Genomic DNA, 12,570 nt, shown 5'->3' with positions numbered 1-12,570 from the left:
TATAAAGTTTGGCTGGAGCTCTGAAGTAAGCTGCATTTAAATCGGATCCTTATGTGAGGCGGGTAGAGGGGATTTTCTATCAGCAGTATTTGTTACATTGATTCAACGTTACATCAGTGTTTTCTGTTTATGGAACATTTTACCTTTGGAATTTGAACTTTGTTATGACAATCTTTTGTCATTTAAAATATATACAAATGTATGGACAGCAACTTTGAACTTTACTTTACTTTATTTATTTTGAGTGCATAGCCCAGTTGTACTCCATCGTTCCTGTCCAATTATCTGAGCCGTCCTTCATTTAGGCTCCATGGAGGTCACACATTTTTATTCATTGTTGCCAGTGTCTGAGAGGGATTGCACTTCCACAGAAATTGAAAGGATTTTTTCTACAGATAAATCCAATTACTCTTTATCAGCTCTTTTTGAAGAAATGGAGAAATTACTGATCAGGGAACATAAGCTCCAATGGGACATATGGACACTTGAAACCTATATTAAACTTAAGATCATACAACGTGGGTTAAGGTTAAACAAATTTCCCACATTTGATGTTGTTGATACTGTTTTCATTGCTGCCTGGAATGATATTTTGTCTGATTGCTCTAATCGTTTAATGCTGTTGTTAGTCTCCTATAAAACTAATCTCCTTAAGATTACTAGAGAGGAGATAGGAGAATTACAAAATGAAATGAATTCACAACAGCTAGAAACCAGCTTTGCAAAATTTGATGGTATATTGAAAGTAGTGGTAGCTAAAGTGAAAGATTCAGTTCTTGAGATTAAACATACACAATTTGTTAGGGATCAGACTGATTATACCAATAACACAGTTTATTTGTGGAAGCGTTCAGATAAAGCTGTACACAGAAGACAGTCTAGAGGTAGGTCTAGAAACAGACGCAACAATAGCAATAACAACAAAAATACTAATGGCCAAGTACCTACACATAATACAGAGGCTAAACGAGTAACATATTCTGATACTGATTTTGAGTCAGGGGAGGAAGCTGGGGCCTCCAGTGGTGAGGAACTTCCCAGAAGTATTCTTAAAAATAAACAGCCTGTATTAATAAAAAATACACATGCTCTGGCCACCTCTGATCATCATCAGCCTCAAACAGCTTCTTCTAATTCAACAAGTGCTGATTCTAGAAATCTTGCTTCTAATTATGTGGAAGAAGGTGCAGGAGCTTCTATTATGCAAACAAATGTGTCTGTTGATGACCAGAGAAGGATAGAGCAGGTTTTTTCTCTCCCTCCACAACGCACCGGGATAGGGCAAACAGGTCAGGGACATTACCATCTAAGAGGTCAGAGAGGGAAACAAAAATACAAGTGAATAATGTAATAAATCTATCCAAACACACACTTACTGATTCACAAATCCTTCTCCTAAGTCGAGGTTTGAATTTTGCACCAACCAATCATTTTAATGTCTTCAATACCATCTTAGATGTTAATAAACTAATATGAAACATGACTTTACAAAAACATTTCTTTAAATCATCTGAAAATTCAGATAATAGGGTGGAACCAATAGGTGATCAGCCACCCCATGTTTCATATACTGGTAAATTAACATTTAGTGAAACCTGTGATGTCATTAATTTGGAATGTCTGTCCCGGGAGACTACGTCTAGCACACTCAGGGAGAATATTAATGCATCTAGTGGTTTCCAAAATAAGTCACAGTTTTACACAATTCATATGAGGGGTAATACTCTGGAGACCTTCTTTAAATGTGTGGAAAGGGATCTTATTAAACTTAAGAACTCTGTTGGATACCAAGCCCCCAATCTGTCTGGACCGGAGAGAGCTGCCCTTAAAGAGCTACAAGAGAATCATGATATAGTCATACGTACAGCTGATAAGGGTGGTTCTGTCGTGGTCCTTGACAGATTGGATTATGTCAATGAGGCTTTACGTCAACTCAATAACATTGAGGACTATATTCCTCTATCTAGGGACCCCACTGCTGATTTTAAAAGGGAACTTTTGAACATACTGGATGATGGACCACACAGAATCAATCCTTGGATTGAAGATTTGTACACCTGGGTAGCACTCTTCCCCTTATTCACGGGTGGCAAAATTGGGCAGAGACTGGATATCTTTGGAGAAAGAGTGCTTAGGGATATTTAAAATATAACCTTTATTTGTTAATTTAAAACAAAAACAAAAGCTTACACACAATTCACATATATACAATGTTTAAAAACACAGGATTTGGTCGGATTTTTGGTAATCCAATATTCTTTATTTGAATATAGTGGTTGTCGTTTACATTAAACGTCTATTAATCTATCTTAAGTCAGAGATATCTGTAGGGATCAGTAAGAATCTGATTTTCTTGTAGAATAATAAATCTGTTGTTCCTGAACTTGTGGTCTAGGTCACAAATAAGGGGGTCTTCTTGAATATTCTGTGAGTGAGTACACAGTTATTCAATTTTTGTAGGAACTAATCTAAGATTATATGCAGCAAAGTCTGGTTTGTATTCTGTCTTGATGCATATATTGGGATTTGTATTTAGCAAATCTAATATTACTGCTTGATTGAAAAGAAATATATATGCAGTATTAGTATAGAGTAGATGTTGTTCTTGGCTTATGTTAATGAGCTAAATCTACCACTATGGCAATTTCTGTTTAAATGTACAGAGATAGTCGCCTGATATATTAACAGACTGTGAAATTAGACTATTGTGACTGCTATCTATATATGCTAAGAATTTAGCCTAATATATTTCTTGAAGCAACAATATATTTCTTGACTGTTGTGCTGAACTCTAATGTTTTATAGCTGATTCGTTTTAACCTGATTATTAGCAAAGTGCTGATAGTCACACTTTTCTCGTTCAGCGCTGCTTAAATTTACTTTGCTTATAAAGTCCTATGAGTAATAGGTTAGCTGAGACAAATATTCTCAATGTCTTGTTAATATAATATAGACTCAGTTTTGCTGCTAAATTCGGTGCTTATTCTATTGATTTCTAATGTTCCATACGAGGATTGCTATATATATTTAATATATGTGTACTCAAAAAATTACTCGATAACCATTAATTGTGCCACAACTTCGGATAAAATTACAAGTAAAATCTGTATGAATACTATACAATACTGCAAGATAGCTGCAGCGGTAAGAGGGATTCGTTCTGATACTTATAGTACATCTAGTATTTTGTTTTTGTTAGTATCTATATACTTTTTTTCTACCGGTGATCTCTGAGTTTATTTCTAAGTTTGTACAAACACGGCTTGTGGTTTGGCGTTTTAGGTATTTGTAACTTATTGGATATTGGGGTATTGTATCTAAATCCCCTATTTCCGTACTGATATACTTATACTACCGCCTTGCCGCAACTGCCGGTTACTAGTATAAAGTCCACGGTACTAGATAGAGCCTTGTTTAAGAGATTCTAAGCTGTAGTCTAAATGTTAACAACCCACAAACATGATACTATTATTTACAATAAGGACCAAATGTCCTGCTGGTTAAAAAAATTTGTTAGGAGGCATTCACAACAAACATTTCCCTAACATGTTTCGCCACTAACGTGGCTTTTTCAAAGGGTACGGCGCGGCCAGGTTTGTGTCTTTTTATTGGCTCGCACTCGTTCTCCTATTGGTTGTTCTTTTGACAAATCAAGAGGTCCGTTGCAGGGAACCTATCACTCGGTGCTAAATAACCTATACACATGTAAGGTTGGATACGATTGGAAGAAAATATTTTCTCAATCTTACTATGTGTATACTTTTGAACCTGTATGAATGAAGGTTCGTGGGACATAAGTACAATTATAATCCGTTTATTATGTTATTTGTACCGTGAGATCTTATGAGCTAAAAGTGTATATAAAAAGAATGAGTATTTATTTGGTTGATTGTATATTGTTTATACTGATTGCATGGTTTTTAATGATGACAGATAGTATCCAGTTGTAACTTGGATACAGAGTATATGGTAAAGAACAAGTTACTTGTAAGGAATTTAGGATCTTTTCCAGATAAGCCCCGCCACTAATGCAAAAAGTGTACGCGCAAAAAGTTAAGCCCCGCCACTATTTCTGATGTCTAGACCGCGCGCCATAAAAACAGCTCCTTATCGGGACAGTGTAGTCAAAAACAACAGTGTCCTTTTTAAATAAAGCATTGCACACAGTAACCATGGATTTCACATTTGGCAGCTAAAGCTCCGCTCATGAATATGTAGGTAATACACACTAATAAGAGCTAGGGTTTTTCCCTAACTAGCATGCTAAGTATATTACAAGCTGACATGCCGTGTTCTGTACTGTACAATGTGCACATTTTAGAAACTGCAGTTTTAACTAGCTCAGCCCTCATACATACAACAGAGCTAAACAGGCTCAGACACTGCTTTATGAAAGGATCAGCCAGAGCCAGTATCGGGTTTCACAGTGCAGCATGTGAGAAGAGTTACATTTTTAGCTCCGTGTCTTTATGAGCTAATTTATTACCGTGCCCGTGGTAACCAACAGTGCAGGGGGAAGTGTTCCCGGAGAACAGAGGCAGGCAGGGCTGTGTGCTAAAAAGCTATGGTTTAGCTCTGCTTTAAAATTGTATGTAGCATTATACTCAGGTGGCGGGGCTTCCAACAGTGCAGGGGGAAGTGTTCCCGGAGAACAGAGGCAGGCAGGGCTGTGTGCTAAAAAGCTATGGTTTAGCTCTGCTTTAAAATTGTATGTAGCATTATACTCAGGTGGCGGGGCTTAACTTTTTGGCGGGGCTTATCTGGAAAAGATCCGGAATTTATCTAGAGAGAGAGTTTATAAATCAATATATGCTTTTAAGCTTATCATATTATATTAGCTTTGTTATTAGCCTAGTTAATCCAGATGGAATATAATAATATTGATAAATTTAAAGGTATAGCGTTTGTTAATAGATATACTAATATAAGCTAGTCATTTTAACCTTCAGTATAATGACACTAGTGATAGTGTGTGACAAATTAAATAAATAGTGATAAATAAGAAATTCTAGTGAGATTGTTTATGTGATTACAGCTGTATTTACATATTATGACAGGTTGTGTAGTCATATATATATGTATTTATTTGAATAATAAGTTATGTACTTTTATTGCTGTATATATAGGTGCACCTTATAAGTGTAGAGATAGTAACTACTTGTATATCGATGTACTACACTTCAATCTTAATATTTCAGTGCAATTGTGTTGTGACATTTTGGGGTTAGTGATAATGAATGAATAGGGATGATGCTTCTCAATAATGTTTTGAATCTTTTCAAGTGATGGTGTGTCTGAGTATCGAATAGTGTGAAGATGTGAACTTTCCATAAGTGGTACTATTTTGTGAAAACAAGCTTAAATACGTGCTCCTATAAAAAGTGAGGATGATAAAGTAATTTGGTGACATTGTAAGTGACTATTGATTTGGTGTCTAGTAGGTGATAAATCTGTGGCAGATGTGCCAGTTGAGATGTAAGTGTAGAGTTGATTAAGATTTGTGAATTATTTCTGGTGCTTGAGAATTCTAGTCTTGATTATTATTCTTGTTTTATTATTCACTAAGATTTGACATTTTATTCATATTTATAAATATGAAAAGTAATTATTGTGCTCATTAAGACCGTTCGGTTGTATAGAGTTAAGTAGATATATCCATCTACTTTCGTGTTGGAGCAAGCTTGTTTCTTTATCTCCTCCTCTGATTCCAAAGTTGACTTTCTGTATACCACAACATTTTAGCCCTTCTGGTTTGCCTTGATGGAATTTGTAAAAGTGATGGGCTACTGATGAAATGGTCTTCTTGTTCTTTAAATCTTTGGCTGCATTTCGGATATTGCGCACATGTTCCTGTAGCCTCGTGCGTAATTTGCGTGTTGTCATTCCTACATAGATTTTTGAACATTGACATTGTAGGACATAGATTACTCCAGTAGTATTACAGTTGATAAAAGATTTGATTGGATGCTTTTTATCAAATCTGTCCGAGTATAGTGGCTGGGGCTTACTAAGTCTTTTAGGTTTTTTGTGCGTCGATAACTGATGTCTACTTTGGGTCCTATGAACTGACCCAAAGTATTGTCTGCTTGCAAAATGTGCCAGTGTTTGTTAATTATTTGGATTACATCCTTGCTTTGTGCATTGTAGGTTAATATTAATCTGGTTTTGCTGTCATTTGTGCGAATCTTAGGTTTCAATAACTTCTCACGTTCTGTTTTTCTTGCCTTGTTCTTTGCCTTTTTGATTAAGGATTTACTGTACCCCCTCTGGCTAAGCCGATCTGTTGTTTCTTGAGCTCTGATTTTATATAAATCTGGTTCTGAACAATTTCTTTTGACCCGTAGAAATTCTCCAGTGGGGAGGGATTTGATTGTACTTGGGGCATGTGCACTTGTATTGTATAGGATTGTATTGGTTGCTGTTTTCTTTCTGTACAAGTCTGTCCCCAACATGCCATTACTTTTTTTGAAAATTCTCAAATCTAAAAAGGAGATTTCTGTTTGGCTGGATTCGTAAGTCAATTTGATATTCATGGTATTCTGGTTTAAAGTCTTTAGGAATATGTCCAGTTTTTCTTTGGGTCCTTCCCAGATTAGTAAGATGTCATCTATGTATCTTAGCCAGAGGGGGATATGTTGAGTAAACTCATCATTCTCATCAGTGAAGACAGTATTGTGCTCCCACCAACCCAGGAATAGGTTGGCGTATCGGGCAATGAAAACTTGACAGAGAAAGCTAGTAAATATATTGACCAGCGATTAAGGGAATTCCTAACAGAAATACCTTCATACATAAAAGATACTATGGAGACACTTCAGCACTTACAAGACATCCAATTAGGAGCCACATCTTGGCTTGTCACTGCAGATGTTGAGGCCCTTTATACTAGCATTCAACATGAGCTAGGACTAGAAGCAGTTCAATACTATTTGAATTTAGGAACAGAAGAGGACGAAAATCACAATAATTTTGTGATGAAATTACTAGAATTTGTACTGAAGAAGAACTATTTCATTTTCAACAATCAATTCTATCTGCAGACAAGGGGGACAGCGATGGGGACAGCTTGTGCACCTACTTACGCCAACCTATTCCTAGATGGATATATCTACTTAACTCTATACAACCGAACGGTCTTAATGAGCACAATAATTACTTTTCATATTTATAAATATGAATAAAATGTCAAATCTTAGTGAATAATAAAACAAGAATAATAATCAAGACTAGAATTCTCAAGCACCAGAAATAATTCACAAATCTTAATCAACTCTACACTTACATCTCAACTGGCACATCTGCCACAGATTTATCACCTACTAGACACCAAATCAATAGTCACTTACAATGTCACCAAATTACTTTATCATCCTCACTTTTTATAGGAGCACGTATTTAAGCTTGTTTTCACAAAATAGTACCACTTATGGAAAGTTCACATCTTCACACTATTCGATACTCAGACACACCATCACTTGAAAAGATTCAAAACATTATTGAGAAGCATCATCCCTATTCATTCATTATCACTAACCCCAAAATGTCACAACACAATTGCACTGAAATATTAAGATTGAAGTGTAGTACATCGATATACAAGTAGTTACTATCTCTACACTTATAAGGTGCACCTATATATACAGCAATAAAAGTACATAACTTATTATTCAAATAAATACATATATATATGACTACACAACCTGTCATAATATGTAAATACAGCTGTAATCACATAAACAATCTCACTAGAATTTCTTATTTATCACTATTTATTTAATTTGTCACACACTATCACTAGTGTCATTATACTGAAGGTTAAAATGACTAGCTTATATTAGTATATCTATTAACAAACGCTATACCTTTAAATTTATCAATATTATTATATTCCATCTGGATTAACTAGGCTAATAACAAAGCTAATATAATATGATAAGCTTAAAAGCATATATTGATTTATAAACTCTCTCTCTAGATAAATTCCTTACAAGTAACTTGTTCTTTACCATATACTCTGTATCCAAGTTACAACTGGATACTATCTGTCATCATTAAAAACCATGCAATCAGTATAAACAATATACAATCAACCAAATAAATACTCATTCTTTTTATATACACTTTTAGCTCATAAGATCTCACGGTACAAATAACATAATAAACGGATTATAATTGTACTTATGTCCCACGAACCTTCATTCATACAGGTTCAAAAGTATACACATAGTAAGATTGAGAAAATATTTTCTTCCAATCGTATCCAACCTTACATGTGTATAGGTTATTTAGCACCGAGTGATAGGTTCCCTGCAACGGACCTCTTGATTTGTCAAAAGAACAACCAATAGGAGAACGAGTGCGAGCCAATAAAAAGACACAAACCTGGCCGCGCCGTACCCTTTGAAAAAGCCACGTTAGTGGCGAAACATGTTAGGGAAATGTTTGTTGTGAATGCCTCCTAACAAATTTTTTTAACCAGCAGGACATTTGGTCCTTATTGTAAATAATAGTATCATGTTTGTGGGTTGTTAACATTTAGACTACAGCTTAGAATCTCTTAAACAAGGCTCTATCTAGTACCGTGGACTTTATACTAGTAACCGGCAGTTGCGGCAAGGCGGTAGTATAAGTATATCAGTACGGAAATAGGGGATTTAGATACAATACCCCAATATCCAATAAGTTACAAATACCTAAAACGCCAAACCACAAGCCGTGTTTGTACAAACTTAGAAATAAACTCAGAGATCACCGGTAGAAAAAAAGTATATAGATACTAACAAAAACAAAATACTAGATGTACTATAAGTATCAGAACGAATCCCTCTTACCGCTGCAGCTATCTTGCAGTATTGTATAGTATTCATACAGATTTTACTTGTAATTTTATCCGAAGTTGTGGCACAATTAATGGTTATCGAGTAATTTTTTGAGTACACATATATTAAATATATATAGCAATCCTCGTATGGAACATTAGAAATCAATAGAATAAGCACCGAATTTAGCAGCAAAACTGAGTCTATATTATATTAACAAGACATTGAGAATATTTGTCTCAGCTAACCTATTACTCATAGGACTTTATAAGCAAAGTAAATTTAAGCAGCGCTGAACGAGAAAAGTGTGACTATCAGCACTTTGCTAATAATCAGGTTAAAACGAATCAGCTATAAAACATTAGAGTTCAGCACAACAGTCAAGAAATATATTGTTGCTTCAAGAAATATATTAGGCTAAATTCTTAGCATATATAGATAGCAGTCACAATAGTCTAATTTCACAGTCTGTTAATATATCAGGCGACTATCTCTGTACATTTAAACAGAAATTGCCATAGTGGTAGATTTAGCTCATTAACATAAGCCAAGAACAACATCTACTCTATACTAATACTGCATATATATTTCTTTTCAATCAAGCAGTAATATTAGATTTGCTAAATACAAATCCCAATATATGCATCAAGACAGAATACAAACCAGACTTTGCTGCATATAATCTTAGATTAGTTCCTACAAAAATTGAATAACTGTGTACTCACTCACAGAATATTCAAGAAGACCCCCTTATTTGTGACCTAGACCACAAGTTCAGGAACAACAGATTTATTATTCTACAAGAAAATCAGATTCTTACTGATCCCTACAGATATCTCTGACTTAAGATAGATTAATAGACGTTTAATGTAAACGACAACCACTATATTCAAATAAAGAATATTGGATTACCAAAAATCCGACCAAATCCTGTGTTTTTAAACATTGTATATATGTGAATTGTGTGTAAGCTTTTGTTTTTGTTTTAAATTAACAAATAAAGGTTATATTTTAAATATCCCTAAGCACTCTTTCTCCAAAGATATCCAGTCTCTGCCCAATTTTGCCACCCGTGAATAAGGGGAAGAGTGCTACCCAGGTGTACAAATCTTCAATCCAAGGATTGATTCTGTGTGGTTCAGTATACAAGTACACAGCACCTCAGCCAAGTTGTAATTAACACAGAGTTATAGATACAAACCTAGACATACGGTATCTATAAACTCAGAGATTAATAGGCTACCCTAATTCCTAACCCTCAGCAGTGCCATTAGTACTTTTGTTTTTTTCTATACTGGATGATGGGTTGGAGGATGGGCACTACGACCGGAAAACTTTTGAGTTTCTGGTAGTTGACTATCCGGTGGTGCCCATCTTCCACCTTCTTCCTAAGGTACACAAATCCCTTGAGGATGTGAGGGGTCGCCCTATAGTTAGTGGAATTGGTTGACTGAGATAGTGTTTTTTTATCTTTGCGAGGTATCTCAGATCGAGGATTGTCCGCCACTAGAGCTGTTGAATCTCTGGAGTCTTCCCCCGAAAGATCAGGGTCTGAGAAGTTTTTACTGTGGAAGTGGTCAGTAAGAGTCCTCTTGGGATTTTCCTGATGCTTTGGTTTTCTTTTTATAGACTGCGCCATATTAAGGGCGAGTGATGCTCAGATTAACCAGAGATTAGTGTTTAATGATGTGGGCTTGAGGTCGCTGAACCAGTGATAGATGAAATTCGGGGAGAGGCCACCCCCGCCGCCCCAAGCCAGGTGCCTTAGCCCATCATTCTCTTATGTAAAAGTATAGATAAGAAAGTTCCGTAATCCACTTCAAAGCTGCAGTATAGATGTGTAACTCCCCCTCTCCTGGGAATTTACCACCTCTGGGTGAGACCGGTAAAAGGAGTGAGGGTTTCAGCAAAGACACTTTCTTGAAATAAAAATACCTTGTAAAGATATCAAGTGACTTGTGTGTTATACAGTCTCTGCAGATCAAGGTGGGTGCAGAAATGAGCAGGGGGTTTCAGAGGTTCTAAAGGGGGCTGTGACTGCAGCTGTCGCTCCTAGGTAGTAGGGTTGTAGTCCGCCAGATCAACAAACCGTGTTAGGAGGGGGGATTACAGCTTCCAGGGAGAAGTATAAACCACTAGATGCTACTGCAGCGTTGTGTAGTCCCCAGATGAAGTGAGCTAGGGCATAAAAAACACCACTACTCTACAGGAAAAAGGGGCTGAGCATAACATACAGAGAAAGTTATATATACAGTTCTGTCCCCTAGGTCAGTAAGTTAAAACAGTGTACTCACTTCTGCTGGGCCGGAGTCAGGGATTCCTTAGAAGCTGCAGTGCAGGCATGGCGCATGCAGGCCCATGTGGGGAGTCATCCTCGGTGCAGATCTCAAATGTGCCTGATCGCTTCTCAATCCAACTCTTGGGCTTCGGGTCAGGCTGCAAGAAGGGAGGCCGCAAGACTCACTGCCCGCTGCGAGACATACAGGGCTAGAAGAGGTAGTTGTGCGCGTTAGCGCAAATATTCCAGAGGCTCCTTATGACAGCTTGTATGCACGGAGGTCTGAGGAAGATGGCCGCCGTTCGCGGGCTTTTACGACACTCTGTCTTTGCTAATCCGTGGTGATAGAGCAGCGTTAGAAGGGCCTGAGGGGTGACCAGACTGTCATCTGATGCCGGTGAGAGAGTGGGATAGGTGATAACAGACCTAGGCTGATTCCGGTCTTGCGGTATTGTCAGGCAATTAGCTCCGGTGCTATCTAGTGCAGACAAGGTCCCGGTCTTAGAGATATGCCATAAAATAGGGTATAGGGGCAGTAGAGGGTATGATGTGCCAATTGGATAAAGTTTGAGGGGCTATTTGTTTGTTAAATCTATGTTTTGGGCAAGGGTAGCAGGGGAGCTCTAGCTCTATGCGTCCTCACTGCTCCGTAGTTGGCTCCGCCCCGTTAAACCATGTTTAAATAAAGACTGTTACTTTTAACTTATAACCGCTGTCTGCAACAACTTTGTTTTCTTTGCTGCCTATTTTCTGGGCTGCAGAAGCGGTTTTCAGGACATCGACTCCAAAGTTCTCCAAAGGGATTCCTTACAAGTGTTTTTTCTGCTACCGGATTGGTTCTTGGATACCTAGTGTCATCGGACACACCCACCTCCCGCATAGTGGGACGCCTCGCTGGGACACTACTGCAGCTATCGAGTGAGCTCCGCGATAGAGCTCTTTGAATCTTACACTGAGCCCTAAGAGGAGATGAAGATCGATGCACCCTGGGTGGTGAGTTTAAGGCGATAATGCCTTATGGGAGCATGGCTTCCGTTGTGTCTCATTCTCCATAAGTTTGGTGCTCAATTGTATTTGATATAAAGTTTGGCTGGAGCTCTGAAGTAAGCTGCATTTAAATCGGATCCTTATGTGAGGCGGGTAGAGGGGATTTTCTATCAGCAGTATTTGTTACATTGATTCAACGTTACATCAGTGTTTTCTGTTTATGGAACATTTTACCTTTGGAATTTGAACTTTGTTATGACAATCTTTTGTCATTTAAAATATATACAAATGTATGGACAGCAACTTTGAACTTTACTTTACTTTATTTATTTTGAGTGCATAGCCCAGTTGTACTCCATCGTTCCTGTCCAATTATCTGAGCCGTCCTTCATTTAGGCTCCATGGAGGTCACACATTTTTATTCATTGTTGCCAGTGTCTGAGAGGGATTGCACTTCCACAGAAATTGAAAGGATTTTTTCTACAG

The sequence above is a fragment of the Bombina bombina genome, chromosome 1, assembly GCF_027579735.1.
Source record: "Bombina bombina isolate aBomBom1 chromosome 1, aBomBom1.pri, whole genome shotgun sequence".
In the NCBI taxonomy this organism is placed as follows: domain Eukaryota; kingdom Metazoa; phylum Chordata; class Amphibia; order Anura; family Bombinatoridae; genus Bombina; species Bombina bombina.
This window is presented reverse-complemented; position numbering follows the sequence as displayed.